Raw genomic sequence first — 26,895 nt, forward strand, 5'->3', positions numbered from 1 at the left:
AAACAAATGCATACTTCATGTTTCAACAGTTCAGCAATGCTCCCAGTTTAAACAATACTTGTTGCCTGCCTTAGGAAGGATGCTTTAGAATTATATGCAGAAGAATTTAACTCGAGATAATTTAAAATACCTATTAGGGTAAGATATGTTTTTGCCAAGGATAGGCCTTGATCTAAAAAGACACAGATAGAGCAGGAATTAGGTCTTAAGAGAGGGTATTTGGGATATAGTATGAGATTAGTCTGGATTTGTACAGGGACATAACCAATGGGTTTTAAGATAGAGTTTTGGATTGTGTTTAAAAAGTGTAAATGAAGACAGTGATGTAAGTTCATGAGGGAGATGGTTCCAATACTTTCCAACTGCATTTGAGAACAGAGCATCTCCTGCCATGTTATTAGATTTACAAGTTGATACATGTGGTTTTTTAGATGAGCGTAAAGTTGAAAGGTTCTTATATTGGATAATGAGGCTAGCAAGTATTGGGGTATTGGTAGGTTGGAAAAGGGTTTTGTGCACAATGGTGAGTTGTTTAAAGTGAATCTGATTCAGAAGCTCTAACCAGCCTAATTGTTTCAGATTATGGCAGTGATGGGTCCTAAAGGAGGAAGCAGTAGCAAATCTGGCAATGCCATTGTAAGCGTTGGCTAGCTTGTTAAGGTTATTTTTTGACAAGTTAGTATATATGGAAGAAGCATAAAGAAGTGTGGAGATAAGGTGGGAATAGGCAATAGTGGTTCTGGCTAGTGGGGAGAGAAAGGGTTTTATCCTATAGAGGGAGCCTAGTTTCCTGTTGACAGTTTTTATGGTATTGTTGATATGGGTTTCAAAGTTCAGGTTGTTATCAATGGTTACCCCTAGAAGTTTAGTTGTTGGATCAGGAGATATGAGTGTACCATTACTGGATAAGACTGAAAAGTTAATTGGGAGTGATTTACGGGTAGGAGTGAAGAGGAGGAGTTTGTTTTTTGGGGGGGATTCAAGAGGAGGCAGTGTTGTAGAAACCAATTTTCTGTTTTATTGAACATTGTATGAGTTAGAATCTGTAGTTGGGATTAAGATTTAGCTGAGCAGATTATTGTCGAATCATCTGCGTATTGTACACAGTTAGCTAAAGGAATAGCTAGGTTGAGGTCATTGATAAATATTGAGAAAAGGAGGGGGCCCAATAAAGAGCTCTGAGGAACACCTAGAGTAACTGGGAGATGGGATGAGAGGTTGTTGTCCCATAGCACTGCCTGCTGTCTATTATCAGTGTAGAACTTGAACCATTTTATAGTCTTTGTGTCCAGAGAGAAGGATTTTAGAATATTGAGAAGTAAGTGGTGGTTGACCATGTTGAATGCTTTTGAAAGGTTGATGAAAAGTGCTGAAGGGAGAGGATTGTTATTACGGTTTTTATTGATGCTGTCAGTGAAGGATAGGAGTGCAGTTGTTGTACTGTGGAAAGGCCTGAAGCCATGTTGAGATTTGGCCAGTAAATTGTTCTGGAGTAGGTAGTCTAGTAACTGTCTGTGGATGCACTTTTCCATTATTTTAGCTAATGGGGAAAGTAGAGCTATGGGACAATAGTTAGAATATTCTCTGAAATTTCCTTACTTGTGTAGGGGGATAATGTAGGAGATTTTCCAGATGGTGGGAATAATGCTTTGTTGTATGGTTCTATTTATCAGCAATGATACAGGATAAGCTATGACTTTGGCTGCCTTTTGCAGGTATTCAGCAGGTAGCTGGTCAACTGAGGGGGTAGTAGGTTTTAGTTTACTTAAGAGGTTGCAGATGAGGGAAGCTGAGACAGGTTGCAAGCTTACAGTTGGGAGAAAGTTAGTAGTATTGGTTGGAAGGGCAAAGCTATCGGCTGTTAGTTGATTAGCAAGTGTTTGGATGGTCTCAGTGAAGAAGGTATTAAAAGCATTAGCAGTTTGCTTTGGATTGCCGGAATTTGATCCTGTAGGGGGTGGTTTTGTGGAGTGGCTTGGTTGAAGTCGTCTGTTTATGCTAGCCCAGAACTTTTATATATAGAATATATAGAATTCCTCTTCTGACAGGGTTCCATTTTGAAACCCAAATAATAACAATTTTATGTGCCTTTGAAGTTATTTTAAGGGGTACGTATAAGCTAAGGCAAGATTTACAGGCTACCTCTGTTCGTTACAGATAAGATGCTACACCTGGGGTGTATTTCCAATTTCCCATCCAGTGGCTCAGGTTTTTCTTGAATAAGTTTAGGGAAGAGCACAACTTCACATAGTTGGAAACCTGTTCCAGAGAAGGGGAATTGTCTGAGACACATAACTGTCCCTCCACTGTGTCCTATTTATGTTGCAAGCTTCTTAATTGAACAAAAAATGACAGAATGAATCAAATGTATTTTATTGATAAGGTGTAAAGCCTATATCCAGTAATTATAATTTGTACATTTTATAGTATTTTGCCATTGTGATTGATCAATATTGCTTTCCCCAAATTTCATATGTAAATTTTCAAATCCTTTCATTACAAAGTCAATGCCATTTATTTTCACATTGCTCCTGTATCCTCAACATTTCCATGTACTCATTAATCCAATTTTTATGTAACATTTCTATTAAATCTTGTACTGCAAGTATACCACTCAACTTGTCCAGATTTTGATTTTTGCTTCATATTTTTGTTCTGTTCCTCATAAACTTTGTGGTTTTCTGGCAAGTCACTGAGGACTGAAGTCACAAAATAATCATGTACATTTGAGTTTCAGACTTCATATACTTCAGAAAATGCATGCCAACAGAACACCTGCCATTTTAGGTTTATAAAAGCAATATTTCAAATATGTCCCTGTCTTGGGGCCTTTGTCTCCCACTGTCCAGATTTCCAGATTTCTTGCTCTAACAGGCTGAGAAGTATGATTACAAGTTCAAACCATGTCTTATTCTTTACCAACCTGGATCATAATTCAAGAAAATAGGAACATGTAACTCATAAGTGTAGCTTTCATGGTGTGAACTCCATTCTCCTCTGAGTAAGGATGCTTCTTCAATGTGTGTTTTATTTGCTTTTGGACCATTAGCCACCAGAGGGAGACAGTCTTTTATTCACCAAGCATTCACATCAAATATCTTTTTTTTTCCTTTCAATTTCTTTCAAATGACTGACAGGATCACCCAGTTCTAGTGCTGTGTTATAGCCATTGCATTTTTCTAAGAAAATTTTTTGAACAGGCATGCCATTCCTTTTTTGATATCTAAATACAAATAGTTATATTTTATTTGAAATGTACCCACCAGCCTGATCATAAGAAATATAAAGGTCTTATGAGTATTAAAAAGTAACAGCATTTCCTGTAAAATATGTAAATGATTGCATAATATAGTCAACTGTTTTAATCCCTTCCTTACACAAAGGCTATTGGTATTATTTCCGGAAGGGAACAAACAACAGCATGATTTGACAAACTTAGAATAATGTTCCTGACAGCTATTTCCTGAATAGTTATAGAGCAAACTGCAAAACCACGCTAGCTCAACAGTAGGTATGCAGCCTTTGTTCACCAAGAGAAAGCTGAAAAATCTGTAAAAATTAACAAAAAGCTTAACTTCTGGCCCTATTTTCTTTTTTTCTGGCTCAATTATCACAAAGTTATATAAAATAACTATGTACATATTAATTAACAAAAATGTTTTATCTTATGGAAAAGTTTTTCTCTAGCTTTTATTGAAGTATAGACATATATATGCATAATTACATATAGTACCCTGACCCATATCCTACAATCTAGGGCAAACAGTTTACCAGGATCCCCAGTAATTATGTCCATGGCTGGAATATCTGGGTTATTAAACAGAAGAGACAACCCAAACGCCATAGAGCGTGTAACTTGCCTTCTTTAAGTTTGTGAAAACTGCTTTATGTTATACTTGTAAAACTCTCATAGCTAGTAAACAAAGGATATCTTCTATTACATTTTGCTCAACTGAAAAATAGTAAAGCATCTAATATAATTTTTCATATAATTTAAATTGACAAAGTATAGAAAAGTATAAATATATACATACATATTGATAGCTATATATGTATATGGTGCATATTGCTTCATCGAACTACAACTTATCAAGCACAAATTCTCAAAAGTCAAACTATCGAAAAAAAAAAAAAAGTAAGCAATTTATTTATTTATTTTACATTTGTTTACCGAGAAAGTCCAACTGGACAATTGTCCTTTTTCAGTGGCGGCCCGGGGAGAAAAGCTCCATTTAATTAAGTAACATAGTGTAGTACAACATAATAAGCATAAAACAGTGGGATTCATAAACATATATTTACATATAATACATTGAGAGATTTTGTAAATTCTTTCTTAGTACTGAATAATTAATCAGTAACAATAGAGAGTGTCAAGTTTGACATTTGAAATGTTAAATCATGACAATAATGTGTTATGGGTAATTGCTACAAGCTATTAGAAGTGGTCCTATACAGTTAAGCAAGGAGGCTTAGATGGAGAGTTAGAAGCAGGGTGGAAAAGAGGAGTGTGCTGTCCAGAGGAGTTGCAGGAACAGAGCCAGGAGCTGGCAAGGTGGGCCTTTAGGAGGTTTTTAAAGTGTATTGTTGAGGGGGTGGTTACTAGTGAGTTTGGTAGGTGGATCCACAGGTTGGAAGTGTAGTTGGAAAAAAGGGATTCACCTGCTGAGTTTTTTGGTTTAGTAATTTGTAGGAGGAATTTGTTGTTAGAGCAAAGGGATCTTGGGGCAGAGTATGGTTGAATGATGTCGTTGAGTGCTGGGGTGTTTTCAGGGTGGTGGATAATTTTATGAGCTAAGGTTAGTTGGTTGAAGTGTAGGAGCTGAGGGAGTTCTAGCCAATCGAGCTGTTTTAGTGAGTGACAATGATGCGACTTGTAAGAGGTGTTGATGGGAAATTTGGATATTTTATTGTAACAAGCTTCCAGTTTTGCAAGTTCGGTTTTACGGAGATTTGTTAGGATGGGGGATGCATATAGGAGTGTAGATAGTAGGTGTGTCCTGGCAATTGTAATTTTTGTACTACTATTTAGAAATTGTTTGTTTCTGTAAAGGAGGCCAAGTTTTTGTGAACTTTTTTAATGGTTTGGTCTATATGTAGGTTGAATTTAAGGGTATTGTCAATTACAACTCCAAGCAGTTTGGTACGGGTAGTTGGAGTGACCATGGTTTTGTTCTTAGAGAGGATGTGGATGGTTGTGTAGGGGGAAGTGATTCTAGAGGGGTAGAAGAGTCGTAGGTTTGTTTTATTGGGATTTGGTATAAGTTGGGAGTTGGCCAGCTAGGTTTCTACAGATAGAAAGGAGTCTCGGGTAATGGTTTGAAGTTCTTTGAGGGAGGTAGCAGAGCATATCAAAGTGGAGTCGTCTGCGTATTGAATCATGCTGGCATGGGGAGTGGCAGAGTGAAGGTGATTGGTAAAGAGAGTGAATAGAAGGGGTCTAAGGATGGGGCTTTGTGGGACCCCTAAATTGACTATTGAAAAAAACTAAGACAAACTTCTCTACATTTTTGAGGGGGTCAAGCCCCCCTGGCACTCCCCACACCCCCTCCTAATTATATATACCAACTCCAAGATTACACTACAATGGAAAAGGGCAAATCCTTGATCCTCACTGTACCATGCTCTCAGACTGAAATAAAAGCTGGCATGTGCAATGGGCTGATTTTCAATAGTACATGTTGGCTTTTATTTATTTGACAAAACAAATATCTAGCATATGTATGTCTGTATATTTATATACAGAATATGGCCTTTCTGGTATTTTAATGTTCCCTTTTCGCAATGAAAAACAGCATTGGTGTCTATGCTTGACTATGTAGATAATGGTAAATGTATCATTCACACAAGGAGTGCCAGTCTATATGTAGATTCTTAGTCAGTATTTATGTGCTCATTAATGGCATTTGTCCTGTAATCATAATTTTGCTTCACTATGTACTGCAACCCTGACAACTTGCAGTGTTGGACATGGTTACTACAGTAATAATAATACAGTAATACAATATGGTACTTCTGATACTCTTCCTGATCATTTCCCTTCCAGGTTTATGTTCTTATGTAGTGACTTTGAGGTAGGAAGGCGCAGACCCTAAGCAGGAAGGCATATTAAGAGTGAGTGCGACATTATAAGCTAGCAAGCAGCACATGTAAAAGACATGGAGAAGTACAAAGAGGCTGAGAATAGGTAAGCATAAATCTACATAACATCTTGTTCCATTAGGGAATAAAGGAGTAGTAGCACAGAGCAGATAGTGGCACAGAAACAATATCAGAAACTCTGAAAACAATGGAAAAAAATGAGGGAGAAAATAAAAGGCCAAAAGAATTCAATAGAATAGCCCTGTCTGAGCAGACCTCAGTTTGTCCATAAGTACATCTCTGGACTGAAGGGTCAGTTTACCAGACACAGTGCTGAAATTGTCTAGGCAGGAGTGTCTGTATTCCCGATATGGGGATCTTTCTGTCTAACCCCCCATCTGTCAGTGATGTCAGGAAGGAAAGAGCAGATATGCACAATGTACTTGAGAAAGACCCAGACAAAATCCTTCAAATTAAAACATTCTGCTTTATCACACAAAAACAAAGCATAAACATAACACGGCACCCAGAGTAGTAAGAAATGTGGAAGGAAAGATTCATCTCCATGTAATACCTTATACTAGAAGGCAGCAGTTTGGTGAAGATTGAAAGGAACATCTCCTAGAAGACAAGTCAGGTATAAAGCAGAAAGTTGTATATAAAGAAGTTGTGGAAAAACTGGAAGTAAGCATGTTCAGTGGGAGGGAAATATTACAAGAATATGCGTCTTATACACATATGCACATTTGTATGCACACTAATATATATGTGTCTGTGAACTTTTATTATGGTACACATGGCATTTTAAGGATTAAAGCATATTATTTCATATTCCTTGATGTAAACACAGTGTCTTAATTTATAGATTCGGAAATGGATGAGGGGCATCAGACAATGATCAAGAAGGAAGAACCTGAAGCACTCTTTGAGTTGCTATCTTTCCACAATGAAAATACAAAGTATTTGTTATACAGCAGTTCACAGAAGACATCAGAAGTCAAAGTATAACTACATAATTACTTAGGATGTAGGCAGCACGGGAATTCCAATGCCACTAAAAGGCACACTCTAAAATAAAAAAGAACTGAGGAAAATAAGACTATGGTTTCCAGGACCTTCACCTGGATCCTAAAGTAAGTCCAGATTGTCATCTTGCTGTGATTCTATAAAACCATTTTCAGATGATGCAGAATGACATATTTTAGGAGAGGAAGTCACTTCCTGATGGAATAAGTGACTAACAAAGAATATAAGGATAGGATAGGAGTGTCTAGACAGACAAAGGGTAGGAAAGTCCATGGAAACTGAACTGCATCATGAGGACCAGAAGATAATTATGCAAAGGTTGTTGTGTCTTTCGGCTTTTCCCGGTTAGGGGTCGCCACAGCAGAACTCCGGTCCGCTAATGATTGGCAGTAGATATTTACGTGCTGAGTTGCCGGCCCTGATGCACAACCTTCAACGAAGGTATGCCCATTCACGCATGTCTCCACACAGAAGACGCTCTAGCTGAGAATTGAACAGGGCAACGTCTTACTGTGAGGCGACAATGCTACCGCAGCACCCATTATGCAAAGGTAAAGAGGAAATTAAATTAAAAGGGAAAATCATGGAGGATTATGAATGGGTCACCTATCATACCATATTATTATGTGTTTGACACATGGATGCCAAGAAATTCACCTTGAAAGCTAAGCTCAAGAGGTGAATCACTGCCGCCATATCGAGACTATATAATGCAGGATTACAATCAGAGATCAATCATAACTCTTTGTAGTGCAGGGAGCTTTATCTGCTCCATTTACTACTGACTACAGAAAAAGAGAACAAAAAAAAAGTGCAGTCTTTTACTGGCTTTGAAAGCCGGTAAAGCCCTTAGAAAGCATTGGAAGTATTAGATGCCTAGCATGAGACTCAATATTAACAATGCTTAGAAAGGTGTTTAACAGTTGATGTTAAGTTGTCCATCTCGCCTTCATTCTTGCTGGATGGGTTCGGAGCCGACCTCGGCTCCGACTCGGCCACTCTAAAAGCTCGAGAGTTGGTTCCACCGGCTCGAGGCTCCCCTTATATCCCACAATGCTAGGCGGTATTACCCCAGATCTCGTTTGCCGCTACAGCGATCGAGGTGTTTGGTTTCTACCGGCTTCAGGTCAGTTATTATAGAGTAATCTATAGTCTATTTAAACCCCTTTAATTTAACCTATTATAGTTATTTCCCTTAAATTAGTGGATTTAGACCCTTTTCCTTCTGTTTATCCACATTTTTTTCCACAAAGAACTTATAAGTTCTTCCCTCAGGCCTTCGGGCCCTTCCATCCCCTTAGTGGAGTGTATGTGTTTTTTGTTAGGGATCTAAAAAAACTTGTGTAAAGTGTAATTTTTTTTGGTTAAACTTGTGTAAAGTGTAATCGGTGTGTTTGAGTGTGTGTGTGTGGTTACACTTTCCTTGACAATGTCTAGGGACTAAGGTCTCAGGCTTCAAGAAGTGTGACTCGTGCTGTCAGAAAATGTCTCTGACAGACGGTCACACTTCTTGTGTACTACCTGGGACCTTTACACCTGCAGGACTCTTGTGCTGTATGCCATGGCTTCAGCCCTAGAGTCCTGCAGGAAAGAAAAAATAAACTCATTTTAAGAGGTTTGCTTAAGCCTGAGGGTTCCCTTACTGCTACTTCGGGCAAACCCTCTAAGGCTTCTAGGTCCTCGACTCCAGCTTCTGAGTCGAGGCCTAAGGCTTTGAAACCTCCTGCTACATCGGCTCCGGCTGGAGCCGATGAGTCTCAGACTGCAGCTTCTGTGGTTCCCTCGGCTCCGGCTGGAGCCGAGGCATTGGAAATTCCTGTGTCGGCTCCGATCAGACCATCGGAGCCGACATCTAGAAAGAGGTCTAGGTCACCGTCCCTTGGCTCCGTTCATTCAGCTCCAGCGTCTCCCTTGCTGTCTGAATGGAGCCATAGATCTCACTCCTCTAGGTCATCGAGGCTTTCGGATCATGACCTTCAGAGGGTAGTGAGTCGACTTCTTAAGTCCGAGGCACTGGCCCAAATGCTTCAGAGCCCGACTTATCAGTCGAGGCTTGACCCTGTCCCTCAAAATGTTCCTCCTCCGACTCCTTTGAGCTCGGAGCCAGGACGTTTCGGAACCGAGACTGTGGTAGAGTCGGAGCCGATACAATTGTCTTCAGCTCCGTCGTCGGCTCCGATTTCTTCCTTGGAAGAATCTCGGCGCCGGACTTCCCTCGTCGGCTCCGAGGGGGTGAGTGGCATCGGACCCTTGTCCGACCCCGCTCTCCCTCTCGGTGCCTCGGCGCTGGTGAGTTCGGCTCCGACATCGGCCTCGGAGCCATCACTGTCGGTGCCGAGGGGGGTTCTCAGCTTTTCGGAGCGGGGACCTCTGGCTCTGCCTGACAGGGGTGCATTTGAGGTCATGCGGAGTGTGTTGGAACCTGGTTCAACTCCACAGTCGGCTCCGTCCGCCCCTCTCTCTTCGGTGCCTCAGGTTATGTCTACTCACTCCCTCATCCCGGACCGCAGAGAGCCAGCTCCTCAAGAATCCCCTGTGGGGATCTCATCCTCTTCCGAGGCCTCTCCTGAATTGGCAGGGGAGCCCCCTAGGAAGAGAAAGTGTAAGAGGAAGCACATAGACTCACCTGAGTCTGTCACCTCTGACACAACTTTAGAGGATTCCGAGGGTTCCCCCCGTTCCCCTTCTGAAGATGTCTCCTTTGCAGACATTCTAGAAATCCTGAAACAGAGGGGAAATTGGCCAGCCCTTAACCCTTCGGAGGATGAATCTGTGTATCTTGAGGTGTTTGGCTCTCGCCCTTCCACCTCCTGGGTGTCCCCCTTGACCCCCTCATGCAGGTGGTAGCAAAAGGCTTGGGCGGCTCCTGACTCAGTGGACCCCACCCCAGGAGACCTTCAAGTTTATCACAGCACCAGCAGATAAACAATTTCTGACCAAGGGAGTTTCTGTGGATGCTATGGTGGTAGCTGCTGCCACTAAGAAGGAACTAGCTGATCCTTCAGTGCCTGTCCATCCTCCTAACAAGGAATCTAGGTCTATGGACAGGTACGGGAAGTGGATGTTTTCGTCAGCGATGTTTGCTATGCGTTCGCTGAACTACCTATGCCATTTCACTCGTCTTCAAAGAGATTTGATCAAGGAAGCGAGTGACATGTTGAAGGATCCTACAGCTGCGGGTTTTCAGGACAGGATGAACACTCAGCTGGCTACCCTAAATTCTATAGCTAACTCCTCCATGCGCCTCCTTTCATATGCGGCTGATGGAGCGAGCAGAGCCGCAGGGACAGGTGTGGCCTTACGCCGGCATGCCTGGATACGGCTATGCAATTTTGCGGACCCCTTTAAAATGTCTTTCACTAATTCCCCGTTTGATGGATCATCTCTCTTTGGTCCTCAAGTGAAAGAAACCTTGACGAGGTGCGAGACGGATGGCAAAACTCTTTCTGCCGTCGGAGTCCGTTTTTCTACTCCTTCTAGGCCTTACCCCAAAGGCCAGAAAAGTGGGAAAATGTGGTTCCGCAAACAATCTCAAGGGACTTTGCCTGACGCACAGAGTCGGTTCCCTCCAGAGGCAGAGGAGGGAACAATAATGGTAGACGATAAGCCCTAGAGGCAGGGGGGGTCCGCAGAACCAGGGCAATCGAGAAACTTTTTCCGATAAGCCCTTTCAGCATCCCTGAGGTGTTGCCCGGCTGTCCACCTTGGAGGCAGTCGGGGGAAGATTGTCACTGTACCCAGAAGCCTGGCGATCCCTAACTCAAGACAAGTGGGTACAGTCCATCATTTCCGAAGGCTATTCCATTCCCTTCTTTCGTATTCCAAATCAATCAAAAAAATCCCTTCCAGATGTTCCACCCGCTCAAAGGGATCAAGCAGCATTGGAAATTTCAAAGTTGCTTGCAAAAAGAGCCATTCAGCCAGTGCCAGCAGACCAGCAAGGATCTGGAATCTACTCCAAATTCTTTTTGGTTCCAAAGAAAACAGGGGACTGGAGACCCATTTTGGATCTCAGTATCTTGAACAAGTCGGTCAAGAAAACAAGATTTCGGATGGTCACGCTACAATCCATCCTACCCCTTTTGGGAAAGGAAAACTGGATGTGCTCTATAGACCTCCAGGATGCGTACTATCATATAAAAATGAACAGATGCTCCAGGAGATTTCTCCGCTTCCGGCTGGGAACCAGTCACTTTCAATTCAGAGCCCTGCCCTTTGGTCTCACCACTGCCGCCGGGTGTTTACCAAATGCATGGCAGTGGTAGCTTCTCACCTGAGACGTCAAGGATTCCAGGTGTTTCCATATTTGGACGACTGGCTCCTCACAGCTCCTACCAAGCATCTTCTTCTAATGGCCAGAGACTACACCTTTCGCATTTGTCAAAAGTTAGGTATCTCAATAAATTGCGAAAAGTCTGTTTTGTCGCCTTGTCATGCTATTACCTTCATAGGCGCAAATCTAGACACAGTCAACATGTCTGCGAGGCTCACAGATCAAAGAATAGCAGACATACACAAAATGGTCTCCCTTCTCTTCCACAGCAACAGAGTCAAAGTCAGGTTAGTTCTCAAAGTACTAGGGATTATGGCGGCTGCTATCCCTCTACTTCTATTAGCCAGATTTCACATGAGAATCCTTCAGTGGATGCTCTTCACACAATGGTCATACCAACATCTTCCGATGTCCCACACCATTGTGATTACGCAAGCATGCAAGAATCATCTTCTTTGGTGGATTTCTTCCCCCCAGCTCTTCCTAGGAAGACCCTTTGTCCTTCCCCCTCCGGTTGCTACTCTGACAACGGACGCTTCCCTGATCGGGTGGGGGGGCATTATCAGGGCAGAACAGTCCAGGGCATTTGGCAACCAGTCGAACGCCACTTGCATATAAATGTTCTAGAGATGAGAGCAGTGCTTCTAGCGTTGCAAGCCCTTCAGGACTCTCTTCCCTTGGGAATGATAGCAATTCAGACGGACAACATGTCTGTAGTGTGGTATATCAACAAACAAGGCGGAACCAGGTCCTACCCCCTATGTCGAGAAGCACTCAGACTGTGGCAATGGGCGATTTCTTCTCAGCGATTTCTGATAGCAACGCACATCCCCGGGAAGTCCAATCTCATCACGGACAAGTTGAGCAGAGCTATCCTCATGCCTCACGAGTGGTCTCTGAAAGATTCTATTGTGGAGAAAATTTTTCTCAAGTGGGGTCAGCCTTGCTGCGACCTTTTTGCTACTCCCCAAAACAGCAAGTGCAGAGATTATTTCACCCTATTCCCGTTACCAGGCCAGACCAGCAGAGACGCTCTAGTCCAAGTTTGGCCCCGGGGACTTCTGTATGCATTTCCTCCCTTCCCACTAATCTCTCAAGTGATACAGAAAGCTATCGCTCAGAAGGCCTCGTTGATCCTCATTGCTCCTTACTGGCCTCGACAGGTTTGGTTCCCCTTTCTACATCAATTTCTGTTGGAGCAACCTTGGCATCTGGACCTAGTTCCAGATCTTTTGATCCATCAATCGGGTCAGTTACATCGCTCCCTCCCCTCTCTGAACCTCACTGCTTGGTTCCTCCAATTCCAACCTTAGCCAGGCTTGCTCAAATATCTCAATCTGTTCGAGATATTTTGATAGCTTACATAAATCTTCCACTCGGAAGATTTATCTTAGTAAGTGGAAACGTTTCGCCTATTGGGCTCAAGGAAGGGACATAGATCCTTTCACTGCTTCCATCCAGATAGTCCTTGATTTTCTAGCTGAACTCTTCCATGCAGGTTCATCTCCTTCTACTCTTAAAGTTCAATTGGCAGCTATTTCTAACTTTCATGTGGGCATTTCAGATTCTGCCATCATGTCTCACAGGCTTTGCAAAGCTTTTTTGAAGGGAGTTTTTCTTCTCAGACCTCCTATAAGAAATCCTCCGCCTTCTTGGGACCTTAATTTAGTTCTCACATCTTTGATTCTTCCCCCTTTCGAACCTGCAGCTTCCTGTTCATTGAAATTGCTATCCTGGAAGACTCTCTTTCTGGTAGCTATTACTTCAGCTAGAAGGGTCTCAGAACTTCATGCACTCAGCAGCCGACCTCCGTATCTATTGTTTCATAAAGACAGGGTATCCTTACGAACCAATCCATCCTTTTTACCTAAAGTAGCCTCTGTGTCTAACCTAAATCAAACCATTGACCTCCCTGTGTTTTTTCCTAACTTTTCTAACAGGTCTGAACAAAAATTGCATTGGTTAGATGTTCATCGTCAGTTAAGGTATTATTTGGATAGAACCAAACAGATCAGGAAAACTGACCAATTGTTTGTCTCTTATGCAGAAGGCAGAAAGGGACTTTCAGTTTCGAAGGTATCACTCTCCAGATGGCTAACATCTCTGATTTCCTTTGTTTACGAAATTAGACACCAAAAGCTGCCTAACAAACCTAAGGCCCACTCCACCAGAGCTTTGGCTACTTCTATAGCCTTCCAAGACACACTGCCTATTGATACCATTTGTGCAGCGGCTACTCCTCACACTTTCATTTCTCATTATAAGTTGGATTTAGCTTCTAGACATAGAGCTAACTTTGGTTCCACTGTTCTCAAGAGTCTGTTCCGATAGGCCACCCGGGACAAGGTGCTAGGGATGCGGTCCCATCCAGCAAGAATGAAGGCAAGATGGACAACTTAACATATAAAAGTTATGTTCTTACCATAACGTTCCATGTTAGTTGTCTTCTTCTCGCCTTCTTTCTTGCGTCCCACCCTCCTTCCCCCTAGCCTGGACAGACCTAGAGGAGTTTGATTGTGACCTCTTTTTCTACCACCTCTATTGTATATAGGTATATGCTATACTTTGCATATATTCCTTTCATCAGGTTTCAGGTCACCTTATTCCCTTCCTTTTATAGAGGTGGGTTTTTTCCCTTTTTCCAGTGGTTCTGGAGTTACTTTTTGGCTGGGCCTAGCTTACAAACGAGATCTGAGGTAATACCGCCTAGCATTGTGGGATATAAGGGGAGCCTCGAGCTGGTGGAACCAACTCTCGAGCTTTTAGAGTGGCCGAGTCGGAGCCGAGGTCGGCTCCGAACCCATCAAGCAAGAAAGAAGGCGAGAAGAAGACAACTAACATGGAATGTTATGGTAAGAACATAACTTCTATTTAAGCATCTTTCTAAGCATTATTAATATTCGGGCTTGTGCTAAAGTAGCTAGATTGTATTTTTCCTGATTCTGGAAGGTAAACATGGTACTCCAAGCACTACATTGTAATTATGAACATAAGGAGAGGACCAAAGAGAAACATTTCTTTTTAATTCACTTAGGAACTCATCACATGATAGAAGGATATAAATAACATAATAGAAAGGGGAGGAATGTCATAATAAAAAAAGAAATATTTTAAGGATAAATTGGAGGATAGAATAGAAGGAAGGATAAGTTGTTTTCACCTTGTTAGGAACTCATCATGTTGTATTATTTGCTATGAACATGCTAATGAACCATTTATCTAGTTCTGCCATTCTGCCCTATCTTCTGTGAGAGTAAGAATGTACGTTTATATATATGTACATATATATATGTGTGTGTGTGTGTGTGTGTGTGTGTGTGTATGTGTCTCTCTCTCTCTCTAGATATATATACATATATATATATATATATATATATATATATATATATATATATATATATAAGAACAGCAGCAGCCGAACGGCAAAAGGTGTTATCCAAAGCAAACAAATAAATAAAACATCAATGGAACCAGCAGAAGACCAAGTCTTTTAGTGTAAAAACTCTTTTAATCACTATTTGTCAGAATGACTTCAGAAAAACAAAGAACAACCATGAACTCACTATTTAAATACTAAAATCATTAAGCTGAAACCAATCAAGCCTATTTAACAATTTACAATTAAAGTGAACCACACCACTCATCAAGTAAAAAAGAGCTTGTTAAATGCATATAAAAATATGTGTAAAACACAAGTATTATTTAATATTTATCTTTCTGTTTTTTTAAAAAACATTTAATGTTGACTGTGTCATTCAAACCGGGATGCATATAAGGGGTGGTGTGGTTTCAGATGGATCCAAATCACTCCAACTAATAGGAACTGTTAGATAACAGATACAGATGAAGTATGTGCAGCTATATATATATATATATATATATATATATATATATATATATATATATATATATATGTATATGTGTGTGTGTGTGTTCATAACGTCAAAGCTCAAAACACTGAGACCATAACATCTAAAACCCATAACGTCTAAAACTCATAACATCGAATTTCATAACAGTGAGACTTTGCATCACAACTTCAAAACCTACAAATCACATGTAAATAACATCCTCTCCACCTAAAGCATATATGTGTGTGTGTGTGTGTGTGTGTGTGTGTGTGTGTGTGTGTGTGTGTGTGTGTGTCTGTGTGTGCTTTCAAGTATCCACCTAAATATTGTCCTGTTAAAATGAAATAGTACGAGGTGAAGCAAACACAAAATCACATAAATATACACTATCATAATTAGATATATGGAGCTATATGCATAGTCATAATTATCTGGCAATGTGCCCCAGTGGTTAAGGTTTTGAGTTGTTACTGAGCTTCATCCTGTACTCTTGGGTTTGATTTCCTCAGTTTTCATTGGTAAACTGTGTGACCCATAAAAGGTCACTTAATCTGGAAGTGGTTTAGATTGCCCTCCCCTAAAACGAGATTTTGTCCCATACACTTAAACAATGAACAAAAAATAAATAAATGTGAAAACAGTTATTATCTAGCAAAAATAAATGTATGCAGAACTATGGTTATGACTGTCATTACTGAGGTGCCAATTTAAAAATATATGTATTGTAAGTTTAACAGTAAATGGCACAGAACAAAGGTATCAAAGAAAAACTGAAAGAATAGCAATTATTTTAGATGCGCTCAGATCTTTTATAAAAAGAAATCCTAACTTGGGAGTTAGAGAAAAGAAAACTAAAGCATTTTCAAAGAAAGTAATTTTTATAAATTAATTAATTAATCTTTAAACTGCATAAGTGAGCTGGTCTTTGACAAACCTTTTTCAGAAATGTCCCAGACTACAAGGAGAAGAGTAGATGCAATAAATGTTGTTATATTTCTAACACATGAGATAATCTTGAAGCAAATCAAGGAAAGCCAGTCCAGAAGGAAACAAGGATGTAGACAACAAAATAAGTTGTTGTCATTAAAGGTGCTACAGAAGAGAACATTAAATGGAGCAGAATATTATGACATTATGTAGCCAGACTAGCAAAAGAGGAAACAGAGAAAAGGCATCAGGTACAGGTTGAGAAGGGAATGCTGAAAACTGACTCACTATAATCAAACATTTTAGGTCAGTGTTTATTAAAACGAGTACATGAAATCCAGAAGCATAATTAGGGTGAGGTGATGGGCCTTATTGCAGAACAGGCATTCTGAAATGAATATTAATACTGTAATTGCTGTCAGGGTTGAAGTGCTAAGACACTTAATGGTTGATACTATATCTGTGGCAAACCACATGCTACAATTTGCTACAATGCACATTTGTATTTGTAGTAAGTGGTTTGTTACAGTTTAAAGCAGAAGACCGCTATCTATGTATTTTTTATTCAGTTTAGATTAAGGAATAGCACTGGGCATTAGATGGCCAAGCTACTACTCTGGTTAGACGATCCACAGAACTAAGTCAGATGAATAATATAACGAGAATGACTGTATGAACTTCACCAATCCATACCAAATGTGATGCATTTTTCTGAAAAGTCATCACTCTGTAATAACAAGAAATAATAGCTGGGATTCATAGAAGTGTAATGCATTTCACAATATAAATTAACAAGGGCAGCTGCAATGCTCAGTGATGGGTATTTGTAAGATGCAGATAGTGTAGTAACAAAGTATAGCAGAGTATAAAGCACATGTTAATGAGCACACGATGACATGGAAATAAGGAATCTCATGCAAATGAGCCACATGAAACATAGAAATTCTGAGAACCAAAAATGTCAGACCATTTCACAAAAATTGTAAAAACTGGTGCTTTGCATAGTGATTCATATCCTTTTTGAATATCAAAATGTGTGGGTGGTATATTTTGGGAGCAATGCTAAGAGTAGCTGCAGCAGTAACACACCAGCATGTGTCAGTAGCCACCATAAAAGCCAGTGTCTACAGTTCTGTGCATCACAACCATCTGCACCAATGGAGGAGGTACTGATAGCATCTGGCATGCCAACAGCTCACTTGCCACATATGTTATTTGCTGTATGTAACAAGTGATGACAATCATCCCCTTGAGCCTGGTTGATGACCCTCCATATGCAGCCCCCAGACCATTCAAGAAAATGCAGCCCATGTCCCAATGTGAAATAAAATGGAGGACTTGTTTGGACTACTGAAGGGACTCTTTCAATGTCTAGACACCTTTGGAGGGGTATTGCAGTACAGTGTAGGCATCTGCATTGAGACCTTTATTGTATGTTCCATGCTGCATAATGCAGCATTGCACAAACAGATGGAGTAACAGGTAAACATCTTTGCAGGGCTTTCCATACCGATCACAGTGGCAACTGAAGGGCATTGTGGAGAGTTAGGAAAGGAGCATGCAGCAGCAGGACTGCAGGCAAGGCAAATGTTAGTGCAGTATATTGTGGCAGTGGCAAAGAGGAGGCAATCTGGCCTGTAGCTGTGCACCATGGCCAAGACAAGTCAGAATAAAATTATGCAATAGTTATCACACCTGGACTCTGCAGGGTAGTGCGTACACTGGCCATGCTGTACATCAGACATCACAATAGGAGTTGGGAGGGCATGGTACCCATTTTAAAGACTTAAACCTTGCCTATCACAGGCAATATAAATATATATATATATATATCTATATATATATATATATATATATATATATATATATATATATATATATATATATATATATATATATATATATATATATATAATATATAATTATAATATATAATATTATAATATTATTATATTATAATATTATTTTATATTATAAATATAAATAGGACCTGCTGGAGAGATAGGTATGTATCCCAGAGACTACCCTGTCTATGGAATAGGCCCCCCCATCCATGTGAAGCAGAGTTCCTCCCTAACCCAATTCAACTATAACTTGGACAACTGGATGGGAAACTGGAAATTCATCCTTGATTTGGCACCTATGTCTCTAATGGACACAGGTAACCTGTAAATGGTTCATCTCCCAGGCCCATGCTTACACTCATGAAGAGTATCAGAACTTGTCAGAGATTTGGGATGCATGGCTAGGCTTAAAAAGGCCCTTGTGGTCATTAACCTAGTAAACACCTATTAACCTATGAAACTATTGTCACTGTCACTTTCACAGGTGGGTGCACAGGCACAGGAAGTGCATCACTGTGATATGGAGTATAGTCATAGAATATGAATGCAGTCACCACATACTCTTGTAGGTTGTGCAGAGTCAGAGATCACATCTTCCAGTGGTAGATCAAGCTGCTACAATGTGATCATTGGTGGTACCCACTGTGTTAGCTTCCCTGGCTGGTCTTCTATGAGGTCTGTTGCAGGGAAGGCATAGATGTATAGGCCATGTAAATGTACCGAGTAGGTTCCTATCACGTAGTCAAACTTTTACAAGTTCGAACCATATATGGTCGAGATCATACGTTCGAATTTGTAAAAATTTGAGCATTTGAAAAGAAATCTCCATAAGCGGAGGTTTCCATTCACTTCAATGTGGTGCGATCTCGGAGTTGGTAAATTTAAGTAGAGGGTGGGTGGGGTTCAGGGAGGCTTGCCCCTTGCTTGTAACACTTCTTTTTTTGTCCGTTTTTTTTTATTTTTCTTTACGTAGTCGAAGTTCTGTAACTTTGAACATAATGGTTCGACCATTAGTTGTTTGGAGTTACGGAACTTTGACTATCTGATATAGACCCGTACTGAGCTGAGGTGTAACATGTGTTGCTCTTAGAGACTGCTATTGCTTATGACCTAGTACATGCCCACAACTGGGATTGGCAGACTGTTACAAGGAATGGGGAAGGCTAGAACTAGGGGAACACTCATCCCAAGATGAGACAGAGAAGCATGGTTGTCTATGACCTGGATGATGCCCACAAATGAGAGGGACGACAGGTTGTATGCCCCATAGCTGACAATAAAGCTACCTCAACAGTGATCTGTGCATTATAACTTGGGACAGTTTGTGCTCAATTGTCTTCCACCTGGATTTTCCCATGCCACAGAATGCACTGCCTATGGACTGGATATCAGATGTAATGTTTCTCATGGAGGCACCTAATATGGACTGGATATCACATGTAATGTGCCTCATGGAGGCACCTACTATGGACTGGATATCACATATCCGATCTACATAAAACAGAGCCCCTCACTTTCACTCTTCAAGAGGAACCTTGATGAGTGGATGGGTAACAGAAAGTTCACACCGGGTATCACACCAACAGCACTACTAGATAGGGGCCAAGGGTACTAGCTGCTAGTACAAGGGTCTAGGCAACTACTAAAGGGGCGGTGAATACCACACAACATGGCTGGGCTAATATATGCCTTTGGGCAGATAGCCCAGTACCAACCTATGAACCTATGAACCTACATGTAATGTGCCTCATGGAGGCACCTACTATCGACTAGATATCACATGTAATGTGTCTCATGGAGGCAGCTGCTATGGACTGGATATCACATGTAATGTGCCTCATGGAGGCACCTATGGAAATAACATTTTCTCCAACAAGCTCAGCAGCAATGCATGCTCCCTGTTCATGTATTCCATGTCACTGTGCAGGGGGTACACATTGTCCCACAGGTTATGGAACACACTCACCATCTCCACAATGTTGTGCTTGGATCACTTGACTTGTACATTTGCTGGTTAATGCTAAATATAAAGTCATATTAGAGATGGCACTGGAGTCATGGTCTTTATCCCTTATAGTGGGTATATACACCTCAGAGAAGATATAGAGCATGGATGCTGTTTTATCTTGTGACACAGATGTGGTGTGTAAGGTGCCCTCATGCACAAGATGCCTGGCATGTGCTAGTAAAGCTGTACACTAACCTGTACCACTACTGGGGCCTCTACAATGGTGGATGTGGGTGATCCCTCCACTGTACTGTTGTATGGTGGATGTGGGCGATCCCTCCACTGTAGTGTTGCAGACAGTTCTAATATGTCATTATGCCATGCCAATTCAACATTGCCATTGTTGGCAGCCAAAGCATCCTGCTGATGTTAACCATATGTTAACCTTATGTGTTAGACCCTCCACCAATGAAATATATAAAAGCAAAAGCATACATGACACCATTGATGGCCCAAAGAAATATGCTTCTATAAATCCCTTTTGCATGCACACAAAATATAGCTATAGCATATATTTTGACAGACATACCTTGCCATGCAGGTTGTTGCAGTTACAGGGCTGATATGCAAGCTGGTCTTGGTCAATCCATGCCTTCAAACATGAAATGTAGTGTGCTGTACTGTATTATACTGTAATGAACATTACTAACCTGGTTCTTCATCAACTTGTCCAATTGGTAGCAGCACAACTCTGACATCCAAGTCATCCCATGGCCTGAGGAGCCTCTCCCCGGTGGGTGATTAACGCCAAAATCATTTCAACCTCACTGAGCTGTTTCAGTGATGGTTTTCCACCCTTTGTGGTGGACTTGTCTGTTGCAATGTCCTATACCTTTCCCTTTGCATGGAATAGCATATCAGTAACACTACATTAGACCTGTTATACAGACCTGTGGTAGTCACCAACAGCATTCACATAATGCATCAATCTCTGAGAAACCTGGTCCTGATAATGCTTGCCTGTGGCAACTTTGCCCAGGAGGTGCATGCCATGTATGTGGATGGCTTGCAGAAGCACTTCATTCTCCAGGCTAGTAAACTTATTCAGGTGTTAACTCCATCAGGTGAACATGCCAGTACTCCTCCACTTGTGGGGTGAAATGCCAGTCAGTGGATTTGCATGATATGCTATGGCAAGCATATACCCATGGCCACAGCTCCCTCCCTATTATATACCTGACTATCAGCTGCAATTAGTGCTCTGCACAACCCCCTGCTCATTTACATACTATAGCCACATGTCAGCATATGGGTCTGGAACCTCATACACTTTGGTGCATTCCCATTTATATATGCACAATTACATCTGACACACTGTTAGTGGCATCCACTACAATGGTTTAATGTTCTTGTTCCGTTACTTTACCAGGTAGAATGCCTACATTTTGCCAGTGAAGGTTCAAGATGATCAAATCTTTACTGAAATTCCTCTATCTCACAGTTGTGTAGTTCTGACTGCTGTTGCATAAAATGGTGCTGATGCTTTATATCATGTTAACAGGAGCCATTTAATGATGCTGTTATGCTAATGACGTCCAGTAGTTTCAGTGTTTGTGAATCTCTGCTGATGAACAGTGAGCTACCTGGTCATGACAGCAATAGCCAGGTACATCACAGTGACCATCACACATGTAATGAGCATGCTCATATGTACAGGACATATATACCCACAGCACAATGCTGAAGAGTTACAGCCACATCTTTGTGCTGCAATGTTCTGCCGCATTGCATGACACACAGTTCTCAACTGTGTATGTGTCTGCATCGGTCTACCGTTTTGCTCTTTGAGTGGACCTGAGCGTATGGTCATGGTTACTTCAGGCACTGAAGAATGCAAGGCTTCAATATGGAATGCCAGGAAGAGCTGTATTTCCCTGCTGGGCAAATATTACAGCATATTGTGGAACGTTGAAGCCTCATGAGCTTGCTGAAATGGTGAATGATGCCACTGGTATCTCCCATTCTAGTGATTGATGACCGCATGGGTAGAGTGATCTAAGCTGGCATCACTCCAAGCTGCTTGAAAATTAAGAGGCAGAGGTTCAGGACAGGGAGCTTGGAATGTTGTGTAAACATTCTTTTTCAGGATGAACATGCTTATATAAGAGAATACATTTGTCTTTCAGTGGCAGAGAAGCAGCAGATGAACACGAGTTGATACTGCAGAAAGTGAAAGCATCTCTCCTGGCTGTGGGGTCACCATGATGTAAGTGCTAGTCCACTGTACAACTGCACTTATGTCTGTGGCATGTGTTTGCAATGTGTTTTCCAATTGTGTCATTCTTCTGTAAGTGCAGTTGTGGAAAAGGTTGAAGTAAGGTCATGGTCACCTTGGGATGCCCTGGCCAGTGCCTCTGGTGCTGCTTTTCTAGTGGCTGTCAGCCCTGTCTCTCAGCACTGAGGATTCCCTCCCTAATGTTGCTGGGCTGAAAGTCTCTCTACAGCTTTCTATGTCTGCTTCTCAGGAGGGGTCAAAGGTTTTAGCTTCTGAAAGTGGACCAGAGTGGTCTCCCCTGCTCTCCCATTTCAGTTATGGAGGCTAGTGGCTGCCAAGGTTCACTGGCAACTGGATGTCCATTCAGTAATATGGAGCATGTAATTATATACCTGATGGTATTTCACATCCTGCAGATCCCACCTATCAGGCTACCATGGGGAGGAGTCAGCACATAACAACAGACATCCTGAGTGTTTGGTATCTAACCATATCTTCATCCTGAAGTTTCTCTCCTAATGTCATCATCGCCTTCAGTCCTCTTTTTTCTATTTTTTACATTAAGGTTTTGGTGACACATCATGCAACCAAATCACTTAGAGACACTGTTAATACTGAGTGGCTAGCCTGACAACTCCCATTCCTCATTCTTTGCACAACACCCCTATCACTGCTTGCCATCCTCTTTATGTATATGTGCATTCTCTCTCCTCTCCACCCTTGAATGTGTACTGCCACTGTATGAGACTGTATTCTATATTTCTCTATCCTACCTGCCCTTATCCATTTGTCCTATCATCAGCCAACCCTTACTACTTTCCCTACCTCACCTTCTTTTGTAAACTATGCAAAAGGGTCTCTTTCACAATAAAAAATAAACTTCCTTCTCCCAACTTGTCATACCTGATGCTTACCCATGTGTGTTACCTACAGCTTTTTGATAAACTCCATTTCCTCCCCATTTATATGATGGACAAGGCTGGCACTTTGTACATGCACAGTGGTTTAACTGGTTGCCACCATGCTGCCCTCCTTGTGCTGTATGACAGAGAGATGCAGCTGTTCATCACTGCCTTGCATATGTGAGCTTGTCCTTGAGCTCCTTGACTCTTAGCGTAGAGAGTCTACAGAGAGGACTGGTCTCTTATTGGGTCACATGCTGCGGCCTTGAGCATAGGGCCAACTAGGCCACGCTAGGGCCACTTACTAGTAGGGGCGCTTTTAGTATTTTATTTGGTGTAGTATAGGTAGGATCTTGGCACCAGATGGTGTGGTGGGGGCGCTGTGGAGCCCTTTTGCCTAGGGCATCAGTTGACCTAAGGCCGCTCCTGCACATGCTGATTTCTTTACTTTAACTGCACAGATTATGTAGCAAAGATTGCTGCTGTAAGCATCTTCTTGAATAGAGTAGTTTGGTTACAATGAGGAGGTCCACCAGACCATTCTGCATATACCATTCTAGTGAAGGATTTCTTCAAGGAGTTCTTTCCAGATGTTTTGTTTTACTTTCAAAAGACAACATTCCTGTAGCAGACAAGCACATAACTCCCAGGAATGAAGGGACCTTTTGTCTAAAAAAAAGTTACATTGCTACCCCCCCCCCCCAAGTTTCCCTGCAAAGTAGTCCAAAAGGCTGACACTCCAGGTAGCCTTACAGGAGTCTAGGCTACCAGTAAGGACCAACCATAATATTATATCAGTTTGCTAGGTTTTTAACCTGACCTAGATTACCCAATACTTGTGGGACCTGGGCATTATTGAAAATGGGCATATTTTCAAGTAGTTATTCTGTCATTTCTTTCAAGGCCTCCTATCATAGACTACTTAGTTTTTATAGGAGTTGCTGGCTTTGAGTCAGTCCATGTAGGACATGTTGTTTAGGCCTTGTATCCTTTTAGTAAGGCATTTCTGTGGATATTCCAGTTTTTGCATGTATCTGGCCAGATACATGCCAAAGGGGGCATTACATTCAATAACTGGCCTAATGAAGGATGAGTAAAAGGGAACAATGACATCCCTAGATGTACACAATCCCTTTGTTTATAAGCTCTGTAATAGAGATGGACTTTCTTACAACAATAGACACATGCTGGTCAAAACTTAGGTCACTGTTTACATAAGTTCCCAAATCCTGAACAACTGGGTCAGCTCTTAGGGGTGTATTGTTAATGTGCCAGTTCCCTGAGATAGATAACTAACTAAAGGATACAATAATGCATTTTTTGTTATTTATTTCAGTCTATGATTTTGGCATCAGTTAATTATTTGGGACTAGCCTTCCTGTAGGAATGCTAAGTCATATGGGGATTCAATGACTGCTCCTAGCTTGCTCTATTTCAAATATTAGCTCTGTGTCCCTATTTCAAATGATTTCCTTAATGAAGGAGTAGCTGGACATCCTTAGAAGAGGAGGTCAGTGATTTGGTCTCCAGGGTAATGAAGTACATGTGAGCCACAGTGTGATGTCCTGTGTAACTGCTTGGGCTGGTGTCAGAGACTGTTCTTGTGTTTTATTGGAATACTTTTGTATGAGGGTCTTCAGTGGATGGTACATTTTCAGTAGTTTCAGAGTCATTATTCCCTACTAGATTTGTTTCTAGCTTCAGATCTTTGCCATTTCGTCTTGTACTAGTAGACACAAAACTGCATCTGTTCTGATGGGCATTACTTAGTCCTTCTTGTCACTTGTATCTCTGCTGTGTTGGGATGCCATATCAAGGAAGACCAAGGGACATAGAACCATATGAAGAGGTTGAAATCCATTAGCTTTCTGCATTTGAGAGCAGTGTGTTAGGTCTGCACTCCTGGATAAGCCTCATGTAGCCAGTACCTTTTTTCTTAGGTCAGACTTCCAGTTGCAGGTTTGGTGTCTGAGAATGAGGGAGGATGCACACTTCTTTCCCCCTCTTTCTAGAAGCATTACAAGTTTATTTATGATCCCCACTTGGTGTGTTCTGTCTAGACTAAAAGAAAAAGTTGCTTGCTTCATTTAATTTCTCCAAGTCTTTTGGTTTTCTAAGACTATGATGGGAACGGACCCCATTACTAGTAGAGCATCGATGAGGATTGTCGTAATTTTTTGGAGCCGTATGGTTGTGTAGTGTGTAAGTCCCTGTTAGAATCAGACACTGCGAGTGCACCCTTTATCTAACAACAACCTGCTAGACAAGTTTCTACACTTCAAAATAATCCTCATGGCTGTCAGTCCCTTTAAAAAGGAAACATCTACAGTTCCATGTTAGAATCAGACACTGCAAGTACACCCTTTATCTAACAGTAACCTGCCAGACAAGTTGCTACACCAAAACGTTCCTCTGAGCTGTCAATTCATTTTAAAAGCAAACCTCTACAGACTATGTGACCTTTTCATTTCACTTTGATTGTTTTGTAAGAATTGATGCTGGATGTGTGACGTTCACGTGTAATCCTAGCAGTCTGGGAGGTAGAGGTTGTTGGATCGAATCAAATTGTGCATGAGCAACTACACTTCCTAGAACAGGGGAGAAGAAGTAATCCCCCAAGGAAACAAATGATTATAACTTACCCAGGGAGTGCACACTACTGGAACCCCCCTCCCCACTTGACAGTGGCTTCTCTCTAAACAATACTTTCTACTGGCTGATCTCTCTGTGTTTCCTGGCCTGTTTCCCCTTAGATATCACTTGTCTCTTCTTCTCTTCCCTCAGTTTTGCATAGCTATAAGCTATTTTGGTTAAATAACTGATTAACATCTCCCATACCTAGACAAATGAAGTGACTGATCATTTCTGGCTGTACAGTCATCCTTGGCTCATCCCTCTCCATTCACCCTCACTTTGCTTGCGTTCTCTCTGCTACCCCACCCTACCCCCATTCCCATCCGACTCCAAAACTATCAAATTTATTTTTATCCTAACCACTCCCACTCACATTGCCCCACTAACCAGTAAACGAATCAATTAACTACCTTGGAAACAATCCCTTACCCAACCTATAACCATTCCTAGCTCCCCCCACCTAAATAAAAATAATTATTACCAAACCAAAGACCCTACAACTGGATCTCATCAACCACTACTACCAAACTCCTATCCCCTTACAACCTCTAGGGATCTTGCAACACAACTAACTCTGTCTGTCTATTAATATTCTTACTAAGTGGCTTTCCCCGTTAATTACCTGCCATGACAATGCTGCCACTATATGGAAAAATACTTATTTTCTTCTCAACAGCTGCTCATTTAACAACGTATCATTTTCAACTAGCCTCTCCCCATGCTATTCACAAAACCACATCTATGCACTCTCCATACATAACAAACACTGGTTTCTTAATATCACCAACTTACCTTAAACATTACTGAACTTCACCTAACAACTTACAAATTAACTAACCTAAAACAAAATAAAAAAAAAAAAAACACTCCTTTCAAAAACCACAAACATACATCAAAATGTATACACATTTTGGCAACCATTGATACTAAACTTATAATAAGTGGTGATATACACCCAAACCCAGGTCTCTATATCAACCCCAAATCACGTCCTCAAGTACAAAATGTACTCTATCTACCTTGCAAAGACTCTGACTTGCTACTTCTAAATTTGAACCTTAGAAGCGTAGTCAATAAGGTCCAAGAACTGCATGCCACCCTATCCCATTACTTCCCAGATATTGCTGTCTTAAC

General features: G+C 41.3%; 1 protein-coding gene across 2 annotated transcripts in view; it reads left to right on the plus strand.

Moving 5' to 3' along the window:
• GAD1 (glutamate decarboxylase 1) overlaps positions 1 to 26,895 on the plus strand; it is a 357,526-nt gene that overhangs the window by 232,959 nt on the left and 97,672 nt on the right. The window lies entirely within an intron of this gene.

Source organism: Protopterus annectens, chromosome 6.part1 (assembly GCF_019279795.1).
Source record: "Protopterus annectens isolate FY-2018-M chromosome 6.part1, PAN1.0, whole genome shotgun sequence".
Taxonomy (NCBI): Eukaryota; Metazoa; Chordata; order Ceratodontiformes; family Protopteridae; genus Protopterus; species Protopterus annectens.